The 19,680-nt window shown below is 40.8% G+C and overlaps 1 non-coding gene across 1 annotated transcript; it reads right to left on the bottom strand.

Annotated features, from left to right (window-relative positions):
* Positions 1-2,391: 2,391 nt before the first annotated feature.
* On the bottom strand, positions 2,392-2,474 carry trnal-cag (transfer RNA leucine (anticodon CAG)). Its single transcript has one exon. It is a non-coding gene; the product is annotated as a tRNA-Leu (tRNA).
* Between the last annotated feature and the right edge of the window lie 17,206 nt (positions 2,475-19,680).

Below are 19,680 nucleotides of genomic sequence, written 5' to 3'. Positions count from 1 at the left end.
TCAAGGTGCATTATCTGCTGTGCTCCTGAACAGGGGAATTAGCTGCAATGGTAGAGCGCTAGCTTAGCATGTGAGCAGTAGAGGGATCGATGCCCTCCTTCTCAGAATACTTTAACTTGTTCTGTTGATCAGAGGAGCTGCTGGGTGTTGAATGCTGATGTTTGTCCACTGCTGTGATAAAGTGTCCCCAGCAAGTCATCACCCTGTAAAGCACCAAATAACAAAAGTTACACTTTACAAGTAGAACAGATCCAGTTCAACACTCCTTAAATGAATTTACACCCAACAATTCTTCATGAGCAAGCATATCCTAGCTTAGGCCCAACTTTTCTTGGCGCTCTCCCAGATGCTTGGGAGCTTCTGGGGGAGCGCTAGTTGGGCCTAAGCCAGGAGCTAAGCTAAGGTGGTCTGCACCAGCTAGTGAGGGCTGGCTAGCTCTCGCAGCTTTTGGTGCAGAGCCGCTGCAGGTCCAATTGAACATCGCTAAGCCTCACCTCCAACACAACAAAAAACTACATTTAACACACTTATCAGTATCACTAAAGGAGGCAGAGGAGGAAGAAAACATGTGGCACTCTGAGCAGGAGAGAGGAGGACAAGAGGGAGAAGCCATCGTTAGCTTGGAGTGGAGAATTTACAAGGCAGAAAGACTGTTGCTACCAGAATGATGGTCTTTTAAACTTCAGCCAAATAAAGCAGTTAGGTATTTATTTTTGGTGGGTAATTAGTCAATGAAATAAGGAATTAGCAGGGAGGATCACACATTAGCTAGCACAATGAAGCAAGGCTCTACGTTCAGCAACACAGAAAAAGGAGTTGAGGTCACAGGCTTCCTGCAACCAAGGTCAAAAATCCAGGACGGACGAAGGGGAGGACAACAAAGACAAAGACACAAGAAACAGAGATAATAACCATAAACTCTATAACAACCATAACAAATATAACCATGCAGAACATATATAACAAATATAACAAGAAAGGCATTAAAAGATATGTCACCTCTGGTCAAATACCCTGATTTGCATTTATGTCTCTCAGCATTTTCATTTTCATGTCAAAGCCTCCAGAATGAGGGGATGAATGCTGCAAAATGGAACAGCAACATTGAACCCAAGTACAGGATTGGTGGGAGACTGATGGTCGCTGTTTGGGTTTTTGAAGAACAAGGAGGGAGTGGCTTCAAGTTGGATTCTCAGAGACTATTTCCCCAACCTCTACATTGGCATCTACACTGCCATCCAGTCACATGACTGAAGTCATCCAGTCACATGACTGAAGTCATCCATTCATGTCAGTGATGTCACTTGGCAGGACTGTCATTGCCGTCTCATTCCAGAAAAGAATCCAGACTCCACCTGTGGCTCCATGATAACTGATGGACCTCTGGTTGGAGGCTGGACGATGATGTTTGGACTGGAAGGAAAACTCCTTGTCCAAATTCCATTGTGTTCAAATTTAAAGTCCCACAATCAGAAGTAGCTGAATCTGACAGGTGGAGGTTTGGAACTACAAGATGGTGATGTTTTCTTGACTTGATGCTCTGACTGTCAGGGTAGATGACAGCTTCTTCTGCTGCTGCATCTGAGTGGCTATGATTGGAGCTTTTACCCTCCAAGGTTGTTTGGTTCCAGGGGAAATTTTAGAATTCCAGTCCCCAACCTTGGCTGTTCTGAACTTCTTCTCCTGAATCACTCCTGAGCTGCAGCAAGAACAAATACCAGTGCCAACCAGATCAACTTCATGGCTGCTAACAGCCTCAGACACTTGATTTCCATCAATCTGGAGCCAAGAAGGCCCTCACCTGTGGTTCTCCTCCAGGAGGGTCCAGGTTCTGCCATTGTGGCTCCTGGTGCCACTGCCAGAGAGCCTCAGCTGCACACTGCAACATTTCAACAGGAGATTGACATTCCTTCAAATGTCCTGACATCTGATTCCAATGGTTCTGTTCCATATTTATATTTTAAAATAAATCACACAATGAAAGCTGCCTCAGCTGCTTTAAGAGAGAGAACAACCTAAGAGATCTGAAACCAGGAAAATATGCTTTTCTGTGTGCAAACTAGTGAGGGGCATGGAAGGATATTTTACCACCAACACAGAACCCAGACTTTAGTCATGTGATGAGATGGAGACTCTGATGATGAAGTTAATGGACAAAATGTGAATTGAAAGAAAACACATTTCTTCAGAAGACTTTGATCCAACATTGAAGTTAGAGTTTGGTGGCTGCTCCATGTTGGAGGAAACCAGGCAATGTTGGACCATCACAGGGAAGCTCCTTTGCCTCCTCTGCTGCCAGTTCAACCACTCACTCCCATCAGTGGAGAGCAGCTTCAACTGGGTTTGGAATTTACCACTGTGGATGCATAGGAATGTGGAGAAAATGTCCTTTGTCAGAAGTGGGATTTGAACCCACGCCTCCAGGAGAGACTGCGACCTGAACGCAGCGCCTTAGACCGCTCGGCCATCCTGACAGACACTGACAGTTGCAGACTGAATTAATTCACTGACAAAGTAGAATTTTTTCCACAGGAGCTACTGGCTCCTTAGTTGTTGCATTTATTGTTAACATTAAACACACAGTCTGAGTTCATGGCAGGGAGAAATGATTTTCATTTTTCTAAAGGACAAGAAATGAACCAGAACATTAGAACCACATTGCATCTTTTGATCAGTTTGTTACATGGGACACATTCCAGACAGGAAGGTCCTTCTGAGACTTGAACTCTGATCCCTGATCCAGAGTGCTCACCATTCCACCATGGAACCAAACACAAAGAGGAGGTTCCTCTAAATACCACTTGACATCGCCTGCAATCAACCTGTTGATATTTGGAGGTTCATCTTGCTCTTGTTCCAGACTACATTGGCAAAAGGATCATGAACCACAAGGAAATCATGGAACTCCAGATTGATTCAGAACTTTCTAACTCCATCGTATGACCTGGGAGCAAAGACTGGCCAGGCCTTCCTTAATTTATCAGTTAATTACTGCTTCAACAAACATGCCACTTAATTAAGTTACCAGAATTTCTCTCATTGAAAAACCCGCCAGCCTGATTTCTTGACATGACATGAAAAATTCTCCAAGAACCCACAGTTGGGTGGAAAGATACCAGGTTAACCAGGAGGAGTCCTGTTCCTGAACCATGGATGGAACAAAGTCCACTGGAAAACTCAGCAGTTCCTGAGTGCCAGATCCATCCGGGAGCTTGGGTCTCCCCTTGACTGTGGTGATCCATGAGATCAAGGAGGACAGAGGGAAGAAGGATCCTGTTGGAGATCTCCTCCCTTCTTCCTCCACTTCACTACTACTTGGATGTCAGGAATATGAGGTACTTTACTCAAATGAGGTATTAGGAGTTTCCTGTTTGACAAGAAGGAAGTCAGAGGTTCATCCCTCATGTGTTGGTGGTGCCCTCAACCTGCTGAGAGCATCACTTAGTTCTCTACAGAGAAACATGGCAGCTCTGCTGAAGGCTGCAGGAAACCTGCTGGAATGGAGACTTGGACTCAGGTCACTGGATTCAAAGTCCAGGGTGCCAACAGGTCCACCAGGGCATCTGTGCTTTACTTACCGTGTAAAAAGGACCACAGTGGTCGTCTGGTTTTAATTTAACAAACAAATACGGTTGAAAACTTTGAGACAGTGACACAGGGCTCTTATTTGAAGGGCCATGGGATGGGAAATATCCCAGACCTCTGAGATCAGAGCTCTCACTTTGATCTCAGGGTCCTGACTTTGGGGGTTCTTCCTTTGGTCTTCAAATACTTGTGGTTTTTATTGGCATAACTTTCAACTTGCATGCAAAAAGAGAATCACAGTCGATGGAAACCCAGCAGACAGTGTTTATTTCTAATAAATCAGACAATCACACAAATGAGAATGAAAGGAAAAAACAATGAAATGTTTTAAAATCCTTCTCCACTCTAAAGCTTTTTAAAGTTCACTTGAAGGTTCAAAGGTGGTGGTGAGGAGGTCACCCTGATCCTCCCTGTCGTCACTGCCAGGATTCTTTCTTCTGGTGCTGTGGTTCTTCTGATGAAGGGGGCGTGATGTTTGCTGTCTCAGGCTCCACCAAATGTCCTCTTTAGGACGCCACAATGTGGCCTCTTCACTGCTCCATCTTCCCTGCATCGGAGACACCAGGGTTCCTCCTGGTGCCGACCCCATCGTCCTTCTACCCAATGGTGCGGCCATGGATCCTCAGAGGAGGCTGGGATCCTTCTTCTCATCAGAGCCACAGTTTTTCCTGGAGGGAACAACAGGAGCTTTGTTGTAATGTTTTGCTTGATGTTTCCTGCACAGACCGTCAGGATCTGTGACGCCATCTTGTGGTAGGGGGTCATCATCTTGTTGTGTGGTAGTGGATTCATTGATCTGCTGTTTCAACACATTCAAGTTCATTATCCTACAAGTCAAAGTACATTTGGTGTGGAGTTTTAGTTTCTGGCCTCAATCATAACGTGTGCCTTTCTTCTTCATGAACATTTCTCAGCTTTGTAAGTTTATTCTAGTTTTTCTTCCTCACTTTTTTATTCCATTGTTGTTGAAGATTCTACTGCAGGTTGGAGTTCCCTGTTGACTGAAGCAGAAACAGGAACAAAAAGCTGGAGGCTGTCAGAGCTCCAAGTTGGGCCGCTGATACTAAAGTAGGAGATGAACACATCCAGGTTAGCATCCCTCTCAGAAGCTGCTACTTTAGCTCTTCAGAGTACAGCAGCCTAGCATAGCTTCATCTGGCCAGTTAGTATATCAGGTTCAAGGTTCTTCACAGCTCTGAATGAAGGCTTTCTAAAGTGTTAACCAGTACTCCAGTTGTAAAAAACAATCAGGGGGGATGGTAGATTTTGATGTTTAGGAACAGATCATTTGTGCTGATGACAGCGCATCAGGTGAGAGACCAACAGTGTACCCTTACTCCTCTAAAACAACATGCATGCTATGGATATTACCTGTCTGCTACTCCTGTCATTGATCTTGACCAAGCCCCCAGGCTGACACTGCTAACACTGCTCCTACATAGTTAGAGTCAAATGCAGAGGACATTTTCCCACCGGGTGCAAGTGCAACTTCATACTCATGCTACCTATAAATCTGGGAATTCATCTATATTTTGAAACAAAACATTCTAAAGTCAAGTCCATTTTAATTAAAGTGCAAGAGCAAAAGAATGAAACAAATGTACTGTGGCAGGATGGCGTTACACTCCCCACCATGAGGGGCAGTGTGGCAGACGACAGTGAGTGGTCACCTAGCAGTAGACCTGGTCCGACCCTTCTCCGTCCTTTCCACTTCCTCTCCCTCCTTTACGGAGCCGACAGCGATGCGTGGTGGCGTCTCGCTGTTCAGCAGATCGGTTACAAACAAAGGTACCTCAAAACCTCAAAATAATGCTATAGTGATGTCGGAAGAATTGCTAATGAACTCAAAATGATGCTAACAGTAATGGAGGAAGAGTTGCTAATAACCTCAAAATAATGCTACAATGATGTTGGAAAAATTGCTAATGATCTCAAAATGATGCGACAGTGATGTCATAAGAATTGCTAATGAACTCAAAATTATGCTAACAGTAATGTAGTGATAGTTGCTAATAAACTCAAAGTGATGCTGACAGTCGTGTAGTAAGAGTTGCTACTAACCACAAAATAATGCTACAGTGATGTCGGAAGAATTGCTAATGAACTCAAAATGATGCTAACAGTAATGTAGTGATAGTTGCTAATAAACTCAGTGATGCTAACAGTAATGTAGTGAAATTTTCGAATAACCTCAAAGTGATGCTGACAGTCATGTACTAAGAGTTGCTACTAACCTCAAAACAATGCAACAGTAATGTAGTAAGAGTTGCTACGAACCTCCAAATAATGCGACAGTGATGTCGGAAGAATTGCTAATGATCTCAAAATGATGTGACAGTGATGTCGTAAGAATCACTAATGAACACAAAATGATGCTAACAGTAATGTAGTGATAGTTGCTAATTAACTCAGTGAGGCTTACAGTAATGTAGTACGTGTTTCGAACAATTTCAAATGATGCTGAAAGTCATGTAGTAAGAGTTGCTACTACCCTCAAAATAATGCTACAGTGATGTCGTAGGAATTGCTAATGAACGCAAAATAATGCTAAAGTAATGTCGGAAGAATTGCTAATGATCTCAAAATGATGCTAAGAGTAATGTAGTGATAGTTGCTAATCAAGTCAGTGATGCTTACAGTAATGTAGTAAGAGTTTCGAACAACCTCAAAGTGATGCTGACAGTCATGTAGCAAGAGTTGGTACGAACCTCAATTTAATGCTACAGTGATGTCGTAAGAATTGCTAATGAACTCAAAATGATGCTAGCAGTAATGGAGTGATAGTTGCAAATAAACTCAAAGTGATGCTGACAGTAATGTAGTAAGAGTTGCTACGAACCTTTAAATAATGCAACAGTAATGTAGTAAGAGTTGCTACGAACCTCAAAATAATGCGACAGTGATGTCGGAAGAATTGCTAATGATCTAAAAATGATGCAACAGTGATGTAGTCAGAATTGCTAATGAACCAAAAATTATGCTAACAGTAATGGAGTGAAAGTTTCAAATAACCTCAAAGTGATGCTGACAGTCATGTAGTAAGTGTTTCTACGAACCTCAAAATATTGCGACAGTGATGTCGGAAGAATTGCTAATGAACTGAAAATGATGCTAACAGCAATGTAGTGATAGTTGCTAATAAACTCAGTGATGCTTACAGTAATGTAGTAAGAGTTTCGAACAACCTCAAAGTGATGCTGACAGTCATGAAGTAAGAGTTGCTACGGACCTCAAAATAATGCGACAGTGATGTAGTAAGAATTGCTAATGAACTCAAAATGACGCTAACAGTAATGGAGTGAAAGTTTCGAATGACCTCAAAGTGATGCTGACAGTCATGTGGTTTGAGTTGCGAGTAAATTAAAAATGATGCTGACAGTGATGTCGTAAGAATTGCTAATGAACTCAAAACAATGCTAACAGTAACGTAGTGATAGTTGCTAATAAACTCAGTGATGCTTACAGTAATGTAGTAAGAGTTGCTACGAACCTTTAAATAATGCAACAGTAATGTAGTCAGAGTTGCTACGAACCTCAAAATAGTGCGACAGTGATGTCAGAAGAATTGCTAATGATCTCAATTTAATGCTACAGTGATGTCGTAAGAATTGCTAATAAACTCAAAATGATGCGAACAGTAATGTAGTGATAGTTGCTAATAAACTCCAAGTGATGCTGACAGTAATGTAATAAGAGTTGCTCCGAACCTCAAAATAATGCAACAGTAATGTAGTAAGAGTTGCTACGAACCTCAAAATAATGCGACAGTGATGTCGGAAGAATTGCAAATGAACTCAAGATGATGCTAACAGTAATGGAGTGAAACTTTCGAATAACCTCAAAGTGATGGTGACAGTCATGTAGTAAGAGTTGCTACGAACCTCAAAATAATGCGACAGTAATGTCAGAAGAATTGCTAATGATCTCAAAATGTTGCGACAGTGATGTAGTAAGAATTGCTAATGAACTCAAACTGATGCTACCAGTAATGGAGTGAAAGTTTCGAATAACCTCAAAGTGATGCTGACAGTCATGTAGTAAGTGTTGCTACGAACCTCAAAATAATGCGACAGTAATGAAGTAAAAGTTGCTACGAACCTCAAAGTATTGCGACAGTGATGTCGGAAGAATTGCTAATGAACTCAAAATGATGTTAACAATAATGTAGTGATAGTTGGTAAGAAACTCAGTGATGCTGACAGTAATGTAGTAAGAGTTGCTACGAACCTTTAAATAATGTGACAGTGATGTCAGAAGAATTGCTAATGATCTCAAAATGATGCGACAGTGATGTAGTAAGAATTGCTAATGAACTCAAAATGATGCTGACAGTCATGTCGTAAAAGTTGCTACGAACCTCAAAATATTGCGACAGTGATGTCGGAAGAATTGCTAATGAACTCAAAATGATGCTAACAGTAATGTAGTTATAGTTGCTAATTAACTCAGTGATGCTTACAGAAATGTAGTAAGTGTTTCGAACAACCTCAAAGTGATGCTGACAGTCATGTAGTAAGAGTTTCGAACAACCTCAAAGTGATGCTGACAGTCATTTAGTAAGAGTTGCTACGAACCTCAAAATGATGCTAATAGTAATGTAGTGATAGTTGCTAATAAAGTTAAAGTGATGCTGACAGTAATGTAGTAAGTGTTTCGAACAAACTCAAAGTGATGCTGACAGTCATTTAGTAAGAGTTGCTAATGAACTCAATTTAATGCTACAGTGATATGGTGAGAATTGCTCAACAACTCAAAATGATGCGAACAGTAACATAGTGATAGATGCTAATAAACTCAGTGATGCTGACAGTAATGTAGTTAGAGATGCTTTGAACCTCAAAATAATGCGACAGTGATGTCAGAAGAATTGGTAATGATCTCAATCTGATGGGACAGTGATGTCGTAAGAATTGCCAATGAACTCAACATGATGCTAACAGTAATGTAGTAAGTGTTTCAAACAACCTCAAAGTGATGCTGACAGTCATGTACTAAAAGTTGCTACGAACCTCAAAATAATGGGACAGTAATGTAATAAAAGTTGCTACGAACCTCAAAATATTGCGACAGTGATGTCGGAAGAATTGCGAATGAACTCAAGATGAAGCTAACAGTAATGTAGTGATAGTTGCGACGAAACTCAGTGATGCTGACAGTAATGTTGTAAGAGTTGCTACGAACCTTAAAATAATGCAACAATAATGTAGTAAGAGTTGCCACGAAACTCAATATAATGCGACAGTAATGTAGTAAAAGTTGCTACGAACCTCAAAATATTGCGACAGTGATGTCAGAAGAATTGCTAATGAACTTAAAATGATGCTAACAGTAATGTAGTAAGTGTTTCTAATAACCTCAAAGTGATGGTGACAGTCATGTCGTAAGAGTTGCTACGAACCTTGAAATAATGCGACAGTGATGTCAGAAGAATTGCTAAAGATCTCAAAATGATGCGACAGTGATTTAGTAAGGATTGCTAATGAACTCAAAATGATGCTAACAGTAATGGAGTGAACGTTTCGAATAACCTCAAAGTGATGCTGAAAGTCATGTACTAAGAGTTGCTACGAACCTCAAAATAATGCGACAGCAATGTAGTAAAAGTTGCGACGAACCTCAAAATATTGCGACAGTTATGTCAGAAGAATTGCTAATGAACTTAAATGATGCTAAAAGTAATGTAGTGATAGTTGCTAATCAACTCAGTGATGCTTGAAGTAATGTAGTAAGTGTTTCGAATAAACTCAAAGAGATGCTGATAGTCATGTAGTAAGAGTTGCTACGAACCTCAAAATAATGCGACAGTAATGTAGTAAAAGTTGCTACGAACCTCAAAATATTGCGACAGTGATGTCGGAAGAATTGCTAATGAACTCAAAATGATGCTAACAGTAATGTTGTGATAGTTGCTAATCAACTCAGTGATGCTGACAGTGATGTAGTAAGTGTTTCGAACAACCTCAAAGTGATGCTGACAGTCATGTAGTAAGAGTTGCTACGAACCTCAAAATAATGCGACAGTGATGTCAGAAGAATTGCTAAAGATGTAAAAATGATGCGACAGTGATGTCAGAAGAATTGGTAATGATCTCAAAATGATGTGACAGTGATGTCGTAAGAATTACTAATGAACTCAAAAAAATGCTACCAGTAATGGAGTGAAAGTTTCGAATAACCTCAAAGTGATGCTTACAGTCATGTAGTAAGTGTTGCTAAGAACCTCAAAATGATGTGACAGTGATGTCAGAAGAATTGCTAATGATCTCAAAATGATGCGACAGTGATGTCGGAAGAATTGCTAATGAACTCAAGATGATGCTAACAGTAATGTAGTGATAGTTGCTAAGAAACTCAGTGATGCTTAAAGTAATGTAGTAAGAGTTTCGAACAACCTCAAAGTGATGCTGACAGTCATTTAGAAAGAGTTGCTAATGAACTCAATTTAATGCGACAGTGATGTCGTGAGAATTGCTCCACAACTCAAAATGATGCTAACAGTAATGTAGTGATAGTTTCGAATAACCTCAAAGAGATGCTGACAGTCATGTAGTAAGAGTTGCTACGAACCACAAAATAATGCAACAGTAATGTAGTAAAAGTTGCTACGAACCTCAAAATATTGCGACAGTGATGTCGGAAGAATTGCTAATGAACTCAAAATGATGCTAACAGTAATGGAGTGATAGTTGCTAATCAACTCAGTGATGCTGACAGTGATGTAGTAAGTGTTTCGAACAACCTCAAAGTGATGCTGACAGTCATTTAGTAAGAGTTGCTAATGAACTCAATTTAATGCTACAGTGATGTCGTGAGAATTGCTCAACAACTCAAAATGATGCTAACAGTAATGTAGTGATAGTTGCTAATAAACTCAAAGTGATGCTGACAGTCATGTAGTAAGAGTTGCTAGGAACCTTAAAATAATGCAACAATAATGTAGTAAGAGTTGCTACGAACCTTAAAATAATGAAACAATAATGTAGTAAGAGTTGCTACGAACCTCAAAATAATGTGACAGTGATGTCAGAAGAATTGCTAATGAACTCAAAATGATGCGACAGTGATGTAGTAAGAATTGCTAATGAACTCAAAATGATGTTAACAGTAATGGAGTGAATGTTTCGAATAACCTCAAAGTGATGCTGACAGTCATTTAGTAAGAGTTGCTAATGAACTCAATTCAATGCTACAGTGATGTCGTGAGAATTGCTCATACACTCAAAATGATGCAAACAGTAATGTAGTGATAGTTGCTAATAAACTCAAAGTGCTGCTGACAGTCATGAAGTAAGAGTTGCTAGGAACCTTAAAATAATGCAACAATAATGTCGTAAGAGTTGCTATGAACCTCAAAATAATGTGACAGTGATGTCAGAAGAATTGCTAATGATCTCAAAATGATGCGACAGTGATTTAGTAAGAATTGCTGATGAACTCAAAATGATGCTAACAGTAATGGAGTGAAAGTTTCGAATAACCTCAAAGTGATGCTGACAGTCATGTGGTAAGAGTTGCTACGAACCTCAAAATATTGCGACAGTGATGTCGTAAAAGTTGCTACGAACCTCAAAATATTGCGACAGTGATGTCGGAAGAATTGCTAATGAACTCCAAATGATGCAAACAGTAATGTAGTGATAGTTGCTAATCAAGTCAGTGATGCTTACAGTAATGTAGTAAGTGTTTCGAATAACCTCAAAGTGATGCTGACAGTCATGTAGGAAGAGTTGCTACGAACCTCAAAATAATGCGACAGTAATGTAGTAAAAGTTGCTACGAACCTCAAATAATGCAACAGTGATGTCGGAAGAATTGCTAATGGTCTCAAAATGATGCGACAGTGATGTAGTAAGAATTGCTAATGAACAAAAAATGATGCTAACAGTAATGTAGTGATAGTTGCTAATCAACTCAGTGATACTTACAGTAATGTACTAAGTGTTTCGAACAACCTCAAAGTGATGCTGACAGTCATGTAGTAAGAGTTGCTCGGAACCTTAAAATAATGCAACAAGAATGTAGTAAGAGTTGCTACGAATCTAAAATAATGCGACAGTGATGTCAGAAGAATTGCTCATGATCTCAAAATGAAGCGACAGTTATGTAGTAAGAATTGCTAGTGAACTCAAAATGATGCTAAAAGTAATGTAGTAAGAATTGCTAATGAACTCAAAATGATGCGACAGTGATGACGGAAGAATTGCTAATGAACTCAAGATGATGCTAACAGTAATGGAGTGAAAGTTTCGAATAACCTCAAAGTGAAGCTGACAGTCATTTAGTAAGAGTTGCTACGAACCTAAAAATAATGCGACAGTGATGTCAGAAGAATGGCTAAAGATGTAAAAATGATGCGACAGTGATGTCAGAAGAATTGCTAATGATCTCAAATGATGCTAACAGTAATGGAGTGAATGTTTCGAATAACATCAAAGTGATGCTGAAAGTCATGTACTAAGAGTTGCTACGAACCTCAAAATAATGCGACAGTAATGTAGTAAAAGTTGCGACGAACCTCAAAATATTGCGACAGTGATGTCAGAAGAATTGCTCATGAACTTAAAATGATGCTAACAGTAATGTAGTGATAGTTGCTAATCAACTCAGTGATGCTTGAAGTAATGTAGTAAGTGTTTCGAATAACCTCAAAGTGATGCTGACAGTCATGTAGCAAGAGTTGCTTAGAACCTCAAAATAATGCGACAGTGATGTCAGAAGAATTGCTAATGATCTCAAAATAATGCGACAGTGATGTAGTAAGAATTGCTCGTGAACTCAAAATGATGCTAACAGTAATGGAGTGAAAGTTTCGAATAAACTCAAACAGATGCTGAAAGTCATTTAGTAAGAGTTGCTACGAACCTCAAAATACTGCAACAGTAATGTAGTAAAAGTTGCAACGAACCTCAAAATATTGCGACAGTGATGTCGGAAGAATTGCTAATGAACTCAAAATGATGCTAATAGTAATGGAGTGAAACTTTCGAATAACCTCAAAATGATGCTGACAGTCATGTAGTAAGTGTTGCTACGAACCTCAAAATATTGCGACAGTGATGTCGGAAGAATTGCTAATGAACTCAAGATGATGCTAACAGTAATGTAGTGATAGTTGCTAATCAACTCAGTGATGCTTACAGTAATGTAGTAAGTGTTTCGAATAACCTCAAAGTGATGCTGACAGTCATGTACTAAGACTTGCTACGAACCTGAAAATAATGCGACAGTAATGTATTAAAAGTTGCTACGAACCTCAAAAAATTGCGACAGTGATGTCGGAAGAATTGCTAATGAACTTAAAATGATGCTAACAGTAATGTAGTGATAGTTGCTAATCAAGTCAGTGATGCTTACAGTAATGTAGTAAGTGTTTCGAAACACCTCAAAGTGATGCTGACAGTCATGTAGTAAGAGTTGCTACGAACCTCAAAATAATGCTACAGTGATGTCGTGAGAATTGCTCAACAACTCAAAATGATGCTAACAGTAATGTAGTGATAGTTGCTAAAAAACTCAAAGTGATGCTGACAGTCATGTAGTAAGAGTTGCTAGGAACCTTAAAACAATGCAACAAGAATGTAGTAAGAGTTGCTACGAATCTAAAATAATGCGACAGTGATGTCAGAAGAATTGCTCATGATCTCAAAATGAAGCGACAGTTATGTAGTAAGAATTGCTAGTGAACTCAAAATGATGCTAAAAGTAATGTAGTAAGAATTGCTAATGAACTCAAAATGATGCGACAGTGATGACGGAAGAATTGCTAATGAACTCAAGATGATGCTAACAGTAATGGAGTGAAAGTTTCGAATAACCTCAAAGTGAAGCTGACAGTCATTTAGTAAGAGTTGCTACGAACCTAAAAATAATGCGACAGTGATGTCAGAAGAATGGCTAAAGATGTAAAAATGATGCGACAGTGATGTCAGAAGAATTGCTAATGATCTCAAATGATGCTAACAGTAATGGAGTGAATGTTTCGAATAACATCAAAGTGATGCTGAAAGTCATGTACTAAGAGTTGCTACGAACCTCAAAATAATGCGACAGTAATGTAGTAAAAGTTGCGACGAACCTCAAAATATTGCGACAGTGATGTCAGAAGAATTGCTCATGAACTTAAAATGATGCTAACAGTAATGTAGTGATAGTTGCTAATCAACTCAGTGATGCTTGAAGTAATGTAGTAAGTGTTTCGAATAACCTCAAAGTGATGCTGACAGTCATGTAGTAAGAGTTGCTTAGAACCTCAAAATAATGCGACAGTGATGTCAGAAGAATTGCTAATGATCTCAAAATAATGCGACAGTGATGTAGTAAGAATTGCTCGTGAACTCAAAATGATGCTAACAGTAATGGAGTGAAAGTTTCGAATAAACTCAAACAGATGCTGAAAGTCATTTAGTAAGAGTTGCTACGAACCTCAAAATACTGCAACAGTAATGTAGTAAAAGTTGCAACGAACCTCAAAATATTGCGACAGTGATGTCGGAAGAATTGCTAATGAACTCAAAATGATGCTAATAGTAATGGAGTGAAACTTTCGAATAACCTCAAAATGATGCTGACAGTCATGTAGTAAGTGTTGCTACGAACCTCAAAATATTGCGACAGTGATGTCGGAAGAATTGCTAATGAACTCAAGATGATGCTAACAGTAATGTAGTGATAGTTGCTAAGAAACTCAGTGATGCTTAAAGTAATGTAGTAAGAGTTTCGAACAACCTCAAAGTGATGCTGACAGTCATGTAGTAAGAGTTGCTACGAACCTCAAAATAATGCGACAGTGATGTCAGAAGAATTGCTAATGAACTCAAAATGATGCTAAAAGTAATGGGGTGAAAGTTTCGAATAACCTCAAAGTGATGCTGACAGTCATGTAGTAAGAGTTAATACGAACCTCAAAATAATGTGACAGTGATGTCGGAAGAATTGCTAATGATCTCAAAATGATGCGACAGTGATGTAGAAAGAATTGCTAATGAACTCAAAATGATGCGAACAGTAATGGAGTGAAAGTTTCGAATAACCTCAAAGTGATGCTGACAGTCATGTAGTAAGTGTTGCAACGAACCTCAAAATAATGCGACAGTGATGTAGTAAGAATTGCTAATGAACTCAAAATGATGCTAACAGTAATGGAGTGAACGTTTCGAAAAACCGCAAAGTGATGCTGACAGTAATGTAGTAAGAGTTGCTACGAACCTCAAAAAAATGCGACAGTGATGTCAGAAGAATTGCTAATGTTCTCAAAATGATGCTATAGTGATATAGTAAGAATTGCTAATGAACTCAAAATGGTGTTAACATTAATGGAGTGAAAGTTGCTAATAAACTCAGTGATGCTTACAGTAATGTAGTAAGAGTTTCGAACAACCTCAAAGTGATGCTGACAGTCATGTAGTAAGAGTTGCTAATGAACTCAATTTAATGCTACTGTGATGTCGTCAGAATTGCTAATGAACTCAAAATGATGCTAACAGTAATGGAGTGAAAGTTTCGAATAACCTCAAAGTGATGCTGACAGTCATGTAGTAAGAGTTGCTATAAAACCTCAAAATAATGCGACAGTAATGCAGTAAAAGTTGCTACGAACCTCAAAATATTGCGACAGTGATGTCGGAAGAATTGCAAATGAACTCAAAATGATGCTAACAGTAATGTAGTGATAGTTGCTAATCAACTCAGTGATGCTTACAGTAATGTACTAAGTGTTTCGAACAACCTCAAAGTGATGCTGAAAGTCATGTAGTAAAAGTTGCTCCGAACCTCAAAATAATGCGACAGTGATGTCGGAAGAATTGCTAATGAACTCAATATGATGCTAACAGTGATGTAGTAAGAATTGCTAATGAACTCAAAATGATGCTAACAGTAATGTAGTGATAGTTGCTAATCAAGTCAGTGATGCTAACAGTAATATAGTAAGTGTTTCGAACAACCTCAAAGTGATGCTGACAGTCATGTAGTAAGAGTTTCGAACAATCTCATCCACCCCCGGGGCTCTGCCACCGCGGAGTTGTTTAACTGCCTCGGCGACTTCTGCCCCGGAGATTGGACGACCCCCCCCCAAGCACTCCCCAGACTCTGTCTCCTCCACGGAGTACGTGCTGATGGGATTGAGGAGTTCCTCAAAGTATTCCTTCCACCGCCCAATTATCTCCCCAGTTGACGTCAGCAGCCTCCCACCCCCACTGTAAACAGTGTGGGCAAGTTGCCGCCTTCCCCCCCTGAGGCGACGGACAGTTTGCCAGAACCTTTTTGGAGCCGACCGATAGTCCTTCTCCATGGCCTCACCGAACTCTTCCCACGCCCGCGTTTTTGCTTTGGCGACCGCCACAGCTGCACACCGTTTGGCCTGCCGGTAGCGGTCAGCTGCCTCTGGAGACCCACAGGCCAGCCATGCCCTGTAAGCCTCCTTTTTCAGCCTGACGGCTCCCCTCACCTCTGGTGTCCACTAGCGTGTTCGAGGATTACCCCCGCGGCCGTCCCCAGCAGCCTTGCGGCCACAGCTCACAGCAGCCGCCTCGACAATGGCAGAGCGGAACATGGCCAATTCGGACTCAATGTCCCCCACTACCCCCGTGATGTGATCAAAGCTCTGCCGGAGGTGGGAGTTAAAGATCGTTCTGACTGGTTCTTCTGCCAGGCGTTCCCAACAAACCCTCACTACTCGTTAGGGCCTGCCAGGTCTGCGCGGCATCTTCCCCTGCCATCTGATCCAACTCACCACCAGTTGGTGATCAGTTGACAGCTCAGCTCCTCTCTTCACCCGAGTGTCCAGAACATGCGGTCGCAGGTCAAATGATACGACTATAAAATCGATCATAGACCTGCGACCTAGGGTGTCCTGGTGCCATGTGCAATGTGGGCATCCTTATGCTCGAACATGGTGTTCGTTATGGCCAAACTGCGACTTGCACAGAAGTTCAATAACTGAACACCACTCGGGTTCAGGTCGAGCCTGACGTTCCTCCCAATCACACCTCTCCAGGTCATGCTGTCGTTGCCCACGTGAGCGTTGAAGTCTCCCAGTAGGACAATGGAGTCCCCAGCCGGGGCACCATCCAGTACCCTTCCCAAGGACTCCAAAAAGGGTGGGTACTCTGAACTAGTGTTCGGCGCATATGCGCAGACCACAGTCAGGACCCGTTCCCCGACCCGAAGGCGCAGGGAAGCAACCCTTTCGTCCACGGGGGTAAACCCCAACGTACAGGCAGAGAGTCGAGGGGCAACCAAAAAGCCCACCCCTGCCCTCCGCCTCTCACCCGGAGCAACTCCAGCAAAAGAGAAAGTCCAACCCCTCTCAAGGACTCGGGTTCCGGACCCAGAGCTATGTGTCGAGGTGAGGCCGACTATATCTAGCCGGTAACACTCAACCTCTTCCACCAGCTCCACCTCCTTCCTCACCAGAGAGGTAACGTTCCATGTCCCAAAATCCAGCTTCCATGTCTGTGGTTCAGACAGCCGAGGCACCCGCCTGAAACTGCCACCCAAACCACATTGCACCGGACCCCTCCGGTTCCCCCGATGAGTGGTGAGTCCAAGGGAGGACGTGCCTGTGTCTCCTCTTCGGGCTGGGCCTGGCCGGGCCCCACGGACCAAGGCCCGGACACCAGGCGCTCGCCTTTGAGCCGCCACCCTGGGCCTGGCACCAGGGCGGGGCCCTAGTGCCCCTCCGGGCAGGGTACATGTAGCACTTGCTGGATTTTCCATGAAGGGTCTGTTGAACCGTTCTTTGTCTGGCCCTTCGCCTAGGACCAGTCTGCCTTGGGTGACCCTACCAGGGGAAAAATGCCCCAGACAGCATTGCTCCTAGGGTCACTAGGGCACTCAAACTCCTCCACCACGGTAAGGTGACGGTTCCAGGAGGAGTAAGAGTTGCTACTAAACTCAATTTAATGCTACAGTGATGTCGTAAGAATTGCTAAGAAACTCAAAATGATGCTAACAGTAATGTAGTGATACTTGCTAATAAACTCAGTGATGCTTACAGTAATGTAGTAAGTGTTTCGAACAACCTCGAAGTGATGCTGACACTCATGGAGTGACAGTTGCTTCGAACCACAAAATGATGCTAACAGTAATGTAGTGATAGTTGCTAATAAACTCAGTGATGCTGACAGTAATGTAGTAAGAGTTTCGAACAACCTCAAAGTGATGCTGAAAGTCATGTAGTAAGAGTTGCTAAAAACCTTTAAATAATGCAAAAGTAATGTAGTAAGAGTTGCTACGAACCTCAAAATATTGCGAAAGTGATGTTGGAAGAATTGCTAATGAACTCAAAATGATGCTAACAGTAATGGAGTGAAAGTTTCGAATAACCTCAAAGTGATGCTGACAGCCATGTATTAAGTGTTGCTACGAACCTCAAAATAATGCGACAGTAATGTAGTAAAAGTTGCTCCGAACCTCAAAATATTGCGAAAGTGATGTCGGAAGAATTGCTAATGAACTAACTACTAACAGTAATGTAGTGATAGTTGCTAATAAACTCAGTGATGCTGACAGTAATGTAGTAAGAGTTTCGAACAACCTAAAGTGATGCTGACACTCATGTCGTGACAGTTGCTTCTAACCTCAAAATGATGCTAACAGTTATGTAGTGATAGTTTCTAATAAACTCAGTGATGCTGACAGTAATGTAGTAAGAGTTTCGAACAACCTAAAGTGATGGTGAAAGTCATGTAGTAGGAGTTGCTATGAACCTCAAAATAATGCAACAGTAAAGTAGTAAAAGTTGCTTCGAACCTCAAAATAATGCGACAGTGATGTCAGAAGAATTGGTAATGATCTCAAACTGATGGGACAGTGATGTCGTAAGAATTGCTAATGAACTCAAAATGATGCTAACAGTAATGTAGTGATAGTTGCTAATTAACTCAGTGATGCTTACAGTAATGTAGTAAGTGTTTCGAACAACCTCAAAGTGATGCTGACAATCATGTAGTAAGAGTTGCTAATGAACTCAATTCAATGCTACAGTGATGTCGTGAGAATTGCTCATAAACTCAAAATGATGCTAACAGTAATGGAGTGAAAGTTTCGAATAACCTCAAAGTGATGCTGACAGTCATGTAGTAAGAGTTGCTACGAACCTCAAAATATTGCGACAGTGATGTCGGAAGAATTGCTAATGAACTCAAAATGATGCTAACAGTAATGTAGTGATAGTTGCTCATTAACTCAGTGATGCTAACAGTAATGTATTAAGTGTTTCGAACAACCTCAAAGTGATGCTGACAGTCATGTAGTAAGAGTTGCTACGAACCTAAAAATAATGCAACAATAATGTAGTAAGAGTTGCTACGAACCTCAAAATAATGTGACAGTGATGTCAGAAGAATTGTAAAAGATCTCAAAATGATGCGACAGTGACGTAGTAAGAATTGCTAATGAACTCAAAATTATGCTAACAGTAATGGAGTGAAAGTTTCGAATAACCTCAAAGTGATGCTGACAGTCATGTAGTAAGAGTTGCTACGAACCTCAAAATAATGCGACAGTGATGTCAGAAGAATTGCTAAAGATCTCAAAATGATGCGACAGTGATTTAGTAAGAATTGCTAATGAACTCAAAATGATGCTAACAGTAATGGAGCGAACGTTTCGAATAACCTCAAAGTGATGCTGACAGTCATGTACTAAGAGTTGCTACGAACCTCAAAATAATGCGACAGTAATGTAATAAAAGTTGCTACGAACCTAAAAATATTGCGACAGTGATGTCGGAAGAATTGCTAATGAACTCAAGATGATGCGAACAGTAATGTAGTGATAGTTGCGAAGAAACTCAGTGATGCTGACAGTGATGTAGTAAGAGTTGCTACGAACCTTAAAATAATGCAACAATAATGTAGTAAGAGTTGCTACGAAACTCAATATAATGCGACAGTAATGTAGTAAAAGTTGCTACGAACCTCAAAATATTGCGACAGTGATGTCGGAAGAATTGCTAATGAACTCAAGATGATGCTAACAGTAATGTAGTGATAGTTGCTAAGAAACTCAGTGATGCTTACAGTAATGTAGTAAGAGTTTCGAACAACCTCAAAGTGATGCTGACAGTCATTTAGTAAGAGTTGCTAATGAACT

This window comes from Aulostomus chinensis, chromosome 1 (genome assembly GCF_037954235.1).
Source record: "Aulostomus chinensis isolate RoL2024-O1b breed Wild chromosome 1, RoL_Achi_v1.0, whole genome shotgun sequence".
Taxonomy (NCBI): Eukaryota; Metazoa; Chordata; class Actinopteri; order Syngnathiformes; family Aulostomidae; genus Aulostomus; species Aulostomus chinensis.
The sequence above is the reverse complement of the archived record's forward strand: the minus strand, read 5'-3'. Positions and strand labels throughout refer to the sequence as shown.